The following is a 14,045-nucleotide window of genomic DNA, read 5'->3' on the forward strand; positions in this document are numbered from 1 at the left end:
ATCTTAAGTGTTCGAAGCCTCCCATTATTTTCCCGCGGTGCGCTCCTCTAGCTCATAGCTGAGCTAAATCCCAAATGTCAATGTACTCATTAAAACATTAGTTGAAATACAAAAAAAATAGGATTGTAGTTGAGCAGACAGAAGACCAGGGAGGCCAAACGGCGGAGATTACATAAGAGAATGATCTGTCTGTGGTAATAAGACAAGTGAAAGAAGTAAAAAAAAAAATTAAATAGTGAAATGCTATCTAAAAGCCATTTATGGCTAACGAAATGGGGCAGGAAAGTCATTTGATCCCCTGCAAAAACACCCCTTAGGGGATTTTTTTTTTACCTCAGTATTTGTAGCCAAAACCAGGAGTGGGTGAAAAATCCAAAAGTAGTGCCCGTGTTTCTATTATACTTTTCCCATGATTGTTTCCCTCCTCAGCCAAGTCCCTATCAATAGTCACAGCTACAATGTCCCCAGACCTCCCCCTATCATAGTCACAGCCACAATGTCCCCAGACCTCCCCCTATCATAGTCACAGCCACAATGTCCCCAGACCTCCCCCTATCATAGTCACAGCCACAATGTCCCCAGACCTCCCCCTATCATAGTCACAGCAACAATGTCCCCAGACCTCCCCCTATCAATAGTTACAGCTACAATGTCCCCATCCCATTCCCCCATCAATAGTCGCAGCTACAATGTCCCCAGCCCCTATCAATAGTCACAGCTACAATATCCCTGGCCCACCCCCTATCAATAGTTACAGCTACAATGTCCCCAGCCCAGCCCCTAGCAATAGTCACAGCTACAATGTCCCCAGTACACCCCCTATTAATAGTCCCAGCTACAATGTCCCCGGCGCACCCCATATTAATCGTCACAGCTATATATAGTACCCATCTCTCTCCCTATCAATAGTGACAGCTACAATGTAAACAACCCACTCCACTATGAATAGTCACAACAGCAGTGTCACCAGCAGACTCTCTCTTCCCTCACGACAATTCATTTCCCGTGTAAGGCCTTACTGAAACACATGAACGCAGTGGCTGCATACATTACATGCATGTCAAACTTTTCACTGCAGTTACATAAAGAAGGGAATAACTATAGAAAATCCCATCCCCAAAGTTAAATAATTCTGCCATACAGTGTGCTATACAAAGACGCATAGCTAAAAATAACTGAACGAGTTATTCTCCTTGCTATCCTGAGAACAAAACCCCATCGAGCTCAGCAGACAGTGGAGAGGTCGTCAAGTGCTCGTCACCTCTTCTAGGAACTCCTACACAAATAAATGGAGGGGGCAGCACGTGCATGTCCACCGCTCCACTGTCAGCAGAGCATATTAAACAGTATTTTTATCATTCAAAACTAGTCCAGTGCCTTGAAAAAGTATTCAAACCCCGTGACCATTTCCACATTTTTTTCATGTTACACCTACACACTTAAACATGTTTTACTGGAATTTTATGTGATACACCAACACTAAGTAGTACGTATTTGTGACGTGTAAAGGAAATAATACCTGGTTTTCTAAATATTTAAAAATAAATACAAATATCGGTAAATTGTGACGCTCATTTGCATTCAGGTTCCCCAAATCAATAGGACCACCTTTTGTAGTAAGAACTGCTGTAAGTCTAAGGGGTACTTTTCACACTACGACATAGCAGGTGCGATGTCGGTGGGGTCAAATCGAAAGTGACGCACATCCGGTGTCGCTGTTGACATCGGAGTATGTGAATCGTTTTTACTACGATTAACGAGCGCAAAAGCGTCGAAATCGTATGATCGGTGTAGTGTCGCTCATTTCCATAATTTCGAAAGGACCGATGTTACGATGTAGTTCCTCGTTCCTGCGGCAGCACACATCGCTGTGTATGAAGCCGCAGGAGCGGGGAACATCTCCTACCTGCGTCCCGGCTGCAATGAGGAAGGAAGGAGGTGGGTGGGATGTTTACGTCCCGCTCATCTCCGCTTCTATTGGACGGCTGCCGTGTGACGTCGCTGTGACACCGCACGACCCGCCCACTTAGGAAGGAGGTGGTTTGCCGGCCAGAGCGACGTCGCAGGGCAGGTAAGTGCATGTGAAGCTGCCGTAGCGATAATTTTCGCTACGGCAGCTATCACAAGATATCGCAGCTGCGACGGAGGCGGGGACTATCGCGCTCGGCATCACAAGCATCGGCTTGCGGACGTCGTAGTGTGCAAAGTGCCCTTAAGTCTTTTGGGGGATGTCTCTACCAGTTTTGCACATCAAGAGGATGACATTTTTTGCTCATTCTTTTTTGCACATGAACTCTCTCAGTGAGATTGGACAGAGGTTTCTGTGAACAGCCATTGTCATTGTCCTGATGGTAGGTGAACTTTACGTCCCAGTCTCAAGTCTTCTGAGGCCTCTCACATGTTTTCTTCCAGTATTGCCCTGAATTTAGCCCCATAAATCTTCCCATCAACTCTGACCAGCTTCCTTATCCCTGCAGAACAAAAGCATCTCCACAGCATGATGCTGCGACCACCATGTGTGATGGTGGGGGTGGTGTTTTCAGGGTGATGTGCAGTGTTAGTTTTTCGCCACAAAGAGATTTGCATTTAGCTCAAAAAGTTCTACCTTGGTCTCATCTGACCTTAGCATCTTCTTCCGCGTGCTAGCTGTGTCCCCTACATGGGTTTTGGAAAACTGCAAATGGGACTTCTTATGCTGTGTCCCCTACATAGCATGAGGAAGAAAGTGCACTGGTCAGAAAAGACCAAAGTTGAGACCACCTGTTGGGAAGCTTTTCTTCAGCAGGGACAGAGAAGCTGGTCAAAGTTGATGGGAAGATGGATGGAACTAAATACAGGAAAATCCTAGATGAAAACCTGCAACAGGCTGTAAAAGACTTGAAAAATTTGCCGAGGAGGAGGTGCGGGCACAGATTGGCCTCCGCGGCAATTTTCTTGAAGTCCATCGCGTCAACCGTTGGCAGTTCAATGGAACCCACGGCCTGCCAGCAGATCATTGGCGCCTGCTGCCGCGACACCCCAAGCCTGCAGTATTACCGACCCTTCTGACGCGACACTCCCTCCTTCAAGCCCGCAGCATCGCTGACCGTGCCTGCTGTGACCCTCCTTATACGTGACACACCATCATCTGAGCCCGCAGCATTGTCGACCCTGTGTCACGTGACCCTCCTGAGCCGCTCCTCCCCATTGCTTTCCCCTGGTGGGCTAATATAAGACACACTAGGATTATGAGACGGACCTTCATTTTAACATTAAAAAATATTTTTTCCTACTTTCAGCTTCTAAATTTGGGGTGCGTCTTATAATTCAGTGCATCTTATAAAACTAAAACTATGTACTCAATGAGTGCACTACATTTGTGACAAATCTGCACAAAAAAAAAACGCAACGTGAGCCTAAGGGGTACTTTGCACGTTGCGACATCGCTACTGCGATATCGTCGGGGTCAAATCGAAAGTGACGCACATCTGGCACCAGTAACGACGTCGCAACGTGTAAAGCCTAGAAGCGCCGATAAACGATCACAAAAGCGTCGTAAATCGGTGATCTGTGTAGCGTCGGACATTTTCATAATGTCGCACCAATAGGAGATACGATGTTGTTCCTCGTTCCTGCGGCACCACACATCGCTGTGTATGAAGCCGCAGGCGCGAGGAACATCTCCTTACCTGCCTCCACCGGCTATGCGGAAGGAAGGAGGTGGGCGGGATGTTTACATCCCGCTCATCTCTGCCCCTCCGCTTCTATTGGACGGCTGCTGTGTGACGTGGTTGTGACGCCGCACGACCCGCCCCCTTAGGAAGGAGGCGGGTCGCCGACCAGAGCGACGTCGCAGGGCAGGTAAATTCGTGAAGCTGCCGTAGCGATAATGTTCGCTACGGCAGCTATCACAAGATATCGCATCTGCGATGGGGGCGGGTACTATTGCGCTCGGCATCGCTAGCATCGGCTAGCGATGTCGCAGCGTGCAAAGTACCCCTTACACCTGTTTCACACGTCAGTGAAAAACACAGACAGACTGATTATAATGGGTCTGCGCATGTCCGTGATTCTGGTACGTATAAAAACTAGCACATATCTACCAGAATCACTGACGTGTGAATGAGGCCTTAAGGCGCCGTCACACACAGAGATAAATCTTTGGCAGATCTGTGGTTGCAGTGAAATCATGGACATATTGTTCCATTTGTACACAGCCACAAACCTGGCACTGATTGTCCAAAATTTCACTGCGGCCACAGATCGGCCACAGATCGGCCACAGATCGGCCACAGATCAGCCACAGATCAGCCACAGATCAGCCACAGATCAGCCACAGATCAGCCACAGATCAGCCACAGATCAGCCACAGATCTGCCACAGATCTGCCACAGATCTGCCACAGATCTGCCACAGATCTGCCACAGATCTGCCACAGATCTGCCACAGATCTGCCACAGATCTGCCACAGATCTGCCACAGATCTGCCACAGATCTGCCACAGATCTGCCACAGATCTGCCACAGATCTGCCACAGATCTGCCACAGATCTGCCACAGATCTGCCACAGATCTGCCACAGATCTGCCACAGATCTGCCACAGATCTGCCACAGATCTGCCACAGATTTATCTCTGTGTGTGACAGGGCCTTAAGAGTAAGGTAATGGAGGAGGCAGATAAACAGCTAGTACTAAGTGATGCTAAGCCATATGTGCAGATAAGCAGAAACTGTGACTGTGTAGGAAACGGATATCTTTCAGAAGGGAACAAGTCAATCACAGGAATAACCGTAATAAATGCAGTCTGGTATCCTCCAGCAGGGCAATAGTTAATAGCAGTAATGCTTGCAAATTGGGGCTTATAGCAAGGAAATAGTTAAAGGGAAACTGTCAGGTGCAACATGCACCCAGAACCACAAGTAGTTCTGGGTGCATATTGATAATCCCTGCCTAACTGTCCCTGTATATACTAGCATAGATAAAGGGATCTTAAGAAAAAGTATTTCTAAAGATCTTTTATCTTATGCTAATGAGCGCAATATCCCCTGACTAGTCCACCCTCTTAGCATGTTAGTTTGCCCACAAGGGTGGGCTAACATGCTAATCAATTAAGCATCACCAGCGGTGACGCGCATACCTGTGTTCGCTGTAACTGCGCTTCTGAATGCCGGGCACTTTCGATCATGCGGAGCATGAAGCCGGGTGTACACGTCCCGGCTTCAGAGAGGTCTAGTGTGCATGACTGGAAGTGCTCGACATTCAGAAGATCGGTCACAGCGAACACAGGTACACGCGCCACCGCTGGTGATGCTGCAGTGAATAGCATGTTAGTATGCCTCTGTGGGTGTACTAACATGCTAAGAGGGTGGTTAGTCGGGGGATATAATGTTCTTGTGACTAGTCCCCGCGCTCATTAGCATATAATAAAAGATCTTTAGAAATACTTTTTCTAAAGAGCTCTTTATCTATGCTACTAGATACAAGGACAGTTAGGCAGGGATTAGCAATATACACCCAGAACTGCTCGTGGTTCTGGGTGCATATTGCACCTGACAGGTTCACTTTAGGCGCAGGGTACCAGTGAAGTATAGGCAAACGAGACTCACTTGAAAAGATGCATTACCTTGATTTCAGAAGCTAGGTGTCTACAGCACCAAGAACTGTTACAACAAGGTGTTAACTTGCTTGCCGAGTGGCAGATGTCGACAACACCTCGTATCCAATAGTACAAAATAACAATGAATGTAGTATGGAAGTGTGAAGTATAAGAGGAAGCAATAGACAGTAGGCAGAAGAAAACTCCTGACAAACTTGTGGCAACTCTGGACAATGCTACATACCAAAGCCTGCATAAAAAAGGGTTACCTTCGTGAGAAAAATACCCCCAGAGATCAACTACTCCAGTATCAACCACGTCGGCCAACCACGGACAGTCAAATCAGATTTATTGGTACGTATAACTGTGCTGTTACTAATTGTTTTAGTTAAAACTGTTATTTAATGTTTTTCATGCTTGTCTCTGCTGCCATCTACTGGTCAGACCTTTTGGCTCCTCTGTTTCTTTTGTCCAGCCCATGGGAGTGTCTGCTGATCCTCTTACATCACTTCCTGGCATATTCAGTTCCAGCCAGAGTTTTTGTGAGAATCACATCCCTTATTGGAGCTGCTAGAAGCAAAGTCTTCTGACCTTAGTGACTCCAGAAACAAGCATCACAAGAGAACCACAATGCCAGGTACTTGGACCGCTGTACTCCTTCATGTCCTTAACCTTTGGAGAAAATAAACCACCATTGTTTCATGGAGCGTTCTGGTCATGTCTGCCTCACCTATAGGAAAACGAAGGTAAGATTCTCACACCATCCCACAACTACGCGCCTTCAATCGCCTTTAAGTGGGGACAGAACAGTCAGAAGACTGCTTAACAGCCCCAAGTCAGAAGACTGCTTAACAGCCCAAAGTCAAAACTTCCTTGAGAGCCCAATCAGTCAGAAGACTGCTTAACAGCTCAATACCCCGGCTACAGATCCCTAAGAGCCCTGTAACTTCCCTTGTAATCTGCCTAGCAACAAGCCTTGTGCACTAGTCTGCCTGCACAGTGCATGCCTGGACAAGCCTAAGGGGAAGCTCTCCCATCTGCCACGTCCTGTATCACCTCTGACTGCATTGTAAAGGGACAGTTTATGCACCTGCTGTTTCCCTTTTGCCATACCCCTTCTATAGACTTGCAGTACATTATACCTCATTACTGCACATTGCTGGACTGCGAACCCCATGTTTTGCTAAAGATACCTTGGGAATTTCATCAGGGAGTCCTTGCAAAGTTGCACAACAATTTTCAGACCCGTATTCAAAAGTCAAGTTTCTTAAAGAGACAGTACACCTTAAATCAAAATGGCCGAAAAAGACCTCGGACAGTTCCCCACTGCTGAAACAGAGCAAATACAATCTGATACTGTCCATTATGAAGCCCAGGAGGCAGATCCCGTGCTTTCAGCAGACCAAGTTGTCCGACCGAAGCGCTCTTCCAAACCCACGATAAAGGCCACTGAAAACTATCACACTATGAAAGATGAGCTATGTGAACACCTGGAAGAACAGTGGGAACGAGTCACCTATTACATGTCAAGACTTGAATCCTCATTAGGTGATGCCACATGCTTACAAGCCGCTCTGGAACGGCTGAACACAGCTCATGAAAGATACAAGAGACTGTCAACAAGGTACATTACTTTTCTAAAAGACTCTAAAATTGATGAAGCTCTTTCAGACCTGAGCAAGGCAGAAGAGGTGGACAAGGAAAGAGATGCCAAGGTGCAAGATGCCATAGACAAGGCCGAACACCGTATCTCTCACCAGCAAGAAACCAGATCACACCGATCAACCTCATCTAGACGTTCCTCTCGGTCATCCGGGACATCATCCTCAAGAAGCTCAGCCCTCAGCGACAGGATACTAGAGGCTCGCATAAGAGCAGAGGAATCCAAGGTGAGACGTTCCTTCACAGAAAGAGAAGTAGAGGAAGAAGCCAAAAGGGCAGAAGCCCTTGCAAGAGCAGAAGCCGCTAAAGCAGAAGCCCTTGGAAGAGCAGAAGCCGCTAAAGCAGAAGCCCTTGGAAGAGCAGAAGCCGCTAAAGCAGAAGCCCTTGCAAAAGCAGAAGCAGCTAAAGCAGAAGCCAAAAAGGCAGAAGCCCTTGCAAGAGCAGAAGCCGCTAAAGCAGAAGCCCTTGCAAGAGCAGAAGCCCTTGGAAGAGCAGAAGCCGCTGCAAAAGCAGAAGCAGCTAAAGCAGAAGCCAAAAAGGCAGAAGCCCTTGCAAGAGCAGAAGCCGCTAAAGTAGAAGCCCTTGCAAAAGCAGAAGCCGCTAAAGCAGAAGCCAAAAGGGCAAAAGCGGAGGCTCGGATAAAGATTCTTCGGTCACAGATGGAAGAGGAAGTTGCACTAGCTAAAGTGAGACTACTTGAGCAAGCATTGATCCAAGGTCCTGATCCAGCTCACTCGCCACCACTGGAAGCAGACAATCCAGTTGATCGCACAAGAGACTATGTACTGAATCAGTTACCTGTAGCAAACCCGGTTTGCAGTACCGTTCAAGCCGACAACACCGAAACCTCCAACTTACCTCTACCAGTGCCAGTACCACCTAAAGCACCCGAGCAAATTAATAGCAGTCACCAAGAGGTGCCCTGTCAAACACAGTCACCACGGCAAGATGGCAACCAAGTGTTTCCTGACCCACTTCCACAGCTCAAGCAGCGATCATCAGAATCTACAGAGGCTAAACCACAGCTCAACCCTGCAGCAACGTCATTCTACCCGGGAACATCTCATCCATTCACGCCAGGCAGCCCATATGCCCCAGGGGCATCACGAGTCGTCGTGGCAACAAGTGGTGAGAAATCAGATATGTCTGAGTTTGCCAGGTTCATGGTGAGCAGAGAGCTAATCAACACTAGTCTCACGAAATTTGATGATCGTGCAGAGAGATACAGGGCCTGGAAAGCAACTTTCAAGGCAGCCATCGCCAATCTCAACTTAACTGCAGAACAGGAGCTCGACCTCCTGATCAAGTGGTTGGGCCCAGGCTCTACAAACCGTATCAAGAGCCTCAGAACTGTCTGTGGGACAAGCAGAAGCAGGTCTCGCTGCTGCATGGCAAAGACTGGAACGCACCTTTGGCAGCGCAGAAGCAATAGAGAAAGCCCTATTCAAGAGACTGCAGGACATCCCAAAGATCAACCTTAAAGAAGTCCACAAGCTTCAAGACCTAAGTGATCTGCCCATGGAGCTGGAGCTCGCCAAAAGAGATCCTCGTCTGTCTGGGCTGTGCTACCTGGATACAGCCCATGGAGTGAACCCAATCGTGGTGAAGCTGCCATACAGTCTGCAGGAGAAATGGGCAACGTCAGTCTCAAGGTACAAAAGAGTGCATGACGTCACCTTTCCCCCATTTATTCACTTCTGCAAGTTCATCAACGAGCAGGCCCAGATGAGGAACGACCCCAGCCTCGACTTCCCAGAGTTCAACACTTCGGCAGCTGCAACAACATCATCATCAAGGTATGAAGGTGCCATACACAAACGCAGAGACATTAAGAACACTGTGAGTGTTAGGAAGACTGAGCTACCATCACCTGCAGCACCCACAGATAAACAGGACACCATCGCATTACGAGATAAGTCTTTCAATAGAGAATGTCCCATCCATAAAAAACCACACTCACTGGACAAGTGCAGAGGGTTTAGATCCAAAACCCTACAGGAGCGCAAGAAAGTCCTCACAGAGCTTGGGATCTGTTTCAAATGCTGCGCATCACTTGAGCAAATGGCCAAGGACTGTAAATCCATCGTCATGTGTGAGCAGTGTCATAGTGAAAAACACGTTTCAGCCATGCACCCAAACCAGCTAGATAGAAACACACCGGCTGCAGTCACCACCGCTCCCACTCCAAGTCATGGCGGGGAGTCCAAGAATCAGACTGACACCACCACAGCCGTCTCCTGCTCACGCTCAGAGGTATGTGGAGAGGGCCAAACACAGAAATGTTGTGCCCGAATATGCCTCATCAAGGTTTATCCTGAGGGACATCCAGAAAAGGCAATGAAGGTGTATGCCATCATAGATGACGAAAGCAACCGGTCCCTACCAGGAACCAAATTCTTTGAAGCCTTCGGAATTAATGGATCATCAGAACCCTACACCATTAACACCTGCTCGGGTCGCATAGAGACTAGCGGCAGAAGAGCTCAGGGATTCATTGCTTCTCTTATCAATGGGAAGACTGAAATACCTCTACCAACGCTCGTTGAATGTGACCAAATACCCAGCCACAGGAATGAAATTCCTACCCCAGAGGATGCATTTCATCAACCACACCTAAGACACCTCGCTAGTGTTATCCCACCTTTGGACAATAACACAGAGATTTTACTCCTGCTCGGCAGAGACAATCTAAGGGTACACAAGGTGCGACAGCAGTGTAATGGGCCTGACTGTGCACCATACGCCCAGAGACTGGACTTGGGATGGGTAGTCATAGGAAATGTGTGCGTTGATCGTTCAGAAATTGATTTCTTCAAGACTTACGTGAATGGAGATGGGCGCACAACCTGCCTAAAGCCATGTCCTCATCACTATGGAGTGAAAGAAAAGTCTCCAGACACAATACAGCTACCTGACATCGCTTCTTCTCTGCATATCGACAACTTGGGAAGATCAGTCTCTCTCACAACCAAGGACGCCGATAAAGTAGCTTTGTCAATAGCGGACCGAGAATTCATCGGAATAATGGACTGTGAGTTTTCTAAAGACAAAACCAACCACTGGGTCTCTCCATTACCCTTCCGATCTACCAGGGTAAGACTCCCAAACAACCGAGCTCAAGCTCAGACCAAATTTAACTCTCTTCAGCGTTCTATGAACAGCAAACTTGAAATGAGAGAACATATTGTTGCCTTTATGGACAAAATATTCCGCAACAACCACGCAAAACCTGCTCCATTCTTGAAGAAGATTGAAGAGTGCTGGTATCTGCCTTCATTCGGTGTATACCACCCACGAAAAACGAATCAAATCAGGGTTGTCTTCAACTCCAGCACCAAACATGAAGGTGTATCCCTTAACGATGTTCTCCTCACAGGTCCTAACCTAACAAACAACTTGATAGGAGTATTGCTGAGGTTCAGAAAAGAGCTTGGTCGCCATCACTGCCGATATTGAACAGATGTTCCACTGTTTCCTAGTCAGAGAGGACCACCGGAACTTCCTCAGATTTCTGTGGTACAAGGACAATGACACCAATAAAGAGATGGTGGAAAATCGTATGAGGGTCCACGTATTTGGAAACAGCCCTTCACATGCAGTTGCAACCTATGGCCTCCGGAGAACCGCATTAGAGGAAGTGTCTGAGTATGGAACAGACGCCAGAGACTTTGTTGAGAAAGACTTATGTAGATGATGGGCTCAAATCATTACCCACAGAGGAAGAAGCCATTGATTTGCTCAAAAGGACTCAAGGCATGCTGTCCCAGGCAAAACTCAGGTTGCACAAAATTGCTTCAAATAGCCTGACTGTAATGAGAGCCTTTGAGTCGGGTGATCACGCCCCTGGGTTCAAGGACATTGACTTGGGGCTAGACAGTCCACGTGTGCAGAGGAGCCTGGGCATCAGATGGGATCTTGCAGCCGACTCCTTCGGATTTCAAGTAAGTTGCTCAGACAAGCCATTCACAAAACATGGTGTCCTCTCTATAGTGAACAGCTTATTCGACCCGCTGGGATTTGTGGCGCCTATCACTATACAAGGCAAATCCTTGCTGAGTCAATTCTCTGAAAGCGTCAAGGACTGGGATACTGCACTCCCTTCCGACAAACAGCAAAAATGGGAAGCTTGGAAACAGTTGTTGTGTGGGTTGAACAACATTCACATCCCAAGATGTTATATCAAAATCTCCCTCACCTCTAGCATAAAGAAGGAACTCCACATCTTCTCAAACGCCTCCACAGAAGCTATAGCAGCAGTTGCATACCTGAAAGACCATACCACAGAAAGGACTGAGTGGCCTATGGGACTGATTACTAGGATACTGCCTAGCCAGGACGGCAATGTTCGGAAGGTGGAGCTAAAGGTCATCAGGAAAGGTGAGATGAAGACCTTTGCAAAACCAATCCACGAACTTGTTCTGCTGTTGCCCATAGAGAGCGTCCCTACGGGATGAATGCTACCGGACCTGAACTTTGAGCCATCTTTCTTGTTTTGGACTCAATTCAGCTTGTTTTTGCATTTAACGTGCCTTTCCTTTCAGGTTGTATTATGAACTCAATAGTGAAATCCCCAAAGTAAATTTCAGACAGGGAGTGTGCTGTTACTAATTGTTTTAGTTAAAACTGTTATTTAATGTTTTTCATGCTTGTCTCTGCTGCCATCTACTGGTCAGACATTTTGGCTCCTCTGTTTCTTATGTCCAGCCCATGGGAGTGTCTGCTGATCCTCTTACATCACTTCCTGGCATATTCCGTTCCAGCCAGAGTTTTTGTGAGAATCACATCCCTTATTGGAGCTGCTAGAAGCAAAGTCTTCTGACCTTAGTGACTCCAGAAACAAGCATCACAAGAGAACCACAATGCCAGGTACTTGGACCGCTGTACTCCTTCATGTCCTTAACCTTTGGAGAAAATAAACCACCATTGTTTCATCTCAGCATGTGCATGTTTAACTCTGGAGCGCTCTGGTCATGTCTGCCTCACCTATAGGAAAAACGAAGGTAAGATTCTCACACCATCCCACAACTACGCGCCTTCAATCGCCTTTAAGTGGGGACAGAACAATAACCACCAGTGGGACGCGATTAGGGATATCCTGGGCAGACATTGGTCGGTCCTTTTCACGGACCCCATTTTGGCTGATGTTCTGCCCAGGAGGCCCCTCATGACAGCCAGGAGGGCGAGGAACCTTGGAGATCTTGTCAATAGCCATTACGTCCCTCCCCGCTCTAATCCTTTTGGCTCCGGTGGTCCGCTCCGTGGCTGCTTCCCATGTGGTCATTGTGTGGCATGCCCTAACATTGCGAACTACATCTTTTGTTTGTTCCGAGGGGTAGAGAACGTTCTCCATTGGCCAGCACACTACTTGTGCATCTACACACGTAGTTTACTACGCTACCTGTCCATGCTCCCTGATTTATGTTGGACTCCCCTCATGCGAATTGCACGTACGAGTCAGGGAGCACGTGAGGGACATTAATGCTGCTGGTTCTGTGGAGGACGTTTCCCTTTTAAAGACCATCCCCCGTCACTTCCGTAAACATTACGGATGTGACGCAAGGTCTTTGAAGGTACGGGGCATCGACGTAGTCCATGGGGGTATTCGGGGGGGGCAATCTACGCAAGACTCTCGCACAACGTGAGTCGAAGTGGATTGTCTCCCTCAACACCCTGGTCCCCCACGGTCTCAATGAGACAGTCAGTTATTCTCCATTCTTGTAACATGGTTGAGTCCTTTTCCTAGATGTGCCCCTTATAATGGTTACATTTCCTTCTGTGTTGTGCAACAGGGTCTGCGGTTCTGTTTCTTATAAGTCGTTTTGACATTACTCGTATAATGCTATTGATTTCATTTAAAATATACAGTATTGGTTCTTGGTTGCACCATCTCTGAACACAATTGTTGTCGTTTTTAATATAAATCTCTTTTTAATCCTTCATGTTTGTACTTCTCTTTTTAATTGTTCCTTTTGTGTATTATTTTGGTATAGGTATCGCTTCTGAGTGCTTGCGGAAATTGTCTTCCTTATCCTGCCTTGATTTCCTCCACCATTGGTGGACGTTTTGGAAAACTCAGAAAATCGGAATTACATAGGACTATATTGCTGTTATTATGTCAAATTAAATATACCTTCTCCCCCTTTTTTCATTTTTCTTTCTGTTTCACTTTTCTTATTTTCATACACTTCTTGTTACGTTTCTATACTGCTGTGGCTGCGCACGTCTGCCGGTCAGCTGACTGCTGAGGGGTGTTGCATGACGCTGCCCACTTTGGACGCATGCGTGGGAGTTATGGAGACGTCCGTTCTCCCGCACATGCGCCCTACATGTTAGTGGTCTTCTGTCTGCTCCGCCCTCTGGCCTCCGCTCCCGGCGCATGCGCAGTGTCAGCCACCGCTACGTCATGATTGCTGACACCTGCGCTGACCCTTCTTAAGGTGTCAGCGTCTTCAGACATATTACTCCCTGGAAAAAGCACCCAAGCGAAACGGACGTTGGGTCCCTCTACCTGCCACCACGCTCTGCCATCCTATCAGGTATCTCTGGCTCTTTGATTTCCCGTGTCAGCGGAATTATTGCAATTCGTTTACTGACACGGTCTCTCTCCCCATTCTCATCCTCTATCTTACACCCTGTGAATTTTTACTAGTGACTGCCCGTGTCAGCGGTATATACTGCACTTCATCCATTCATGTCTACTGACACGGTTGCTCTTCTTTTTTACATCTTGCTGCCATTTTCAGCCTCCCTCCCTTGTATCCGACTTTGTGATATTTAACTCTTACATGTCTCATGGGGAGTTTTTGAT

At 47.4% G+C, this 14,045-nt stretch overlaps 1 protein-coding gene across 1 annotated transcript in view; it reads right to left on the reverse strand.

Annotated features, from left to right (window-relative positions):
* ATP6V1C1 (ATPase H+ transporting V1 subunit C1) overlaps window positions 1–14,045 on the reverse strand; it is a 91,141-nt gene that overhangs the window by 55,736 nt on the left and 21,360 nt on the right. The gene's annotated exons all lie outside the window — the stretch shown is intronic.

This window comes from Anomaloglossus baeobatrachus, chromosome 6 (assembly GCF_048569485.1).
Source record: "Anomaloglossus baeobatrachus isolate aAnoBae1 chromosome 6, aAnoBae1.hap1, whole genome shotgun sequence".
Lineage (NCBI taxonomy): Eukaryota > Metazoa > Chordata > Amphibia > Anura > Aromobatidae > Anomaloglossus > Anomaloglossus baeobatrachus.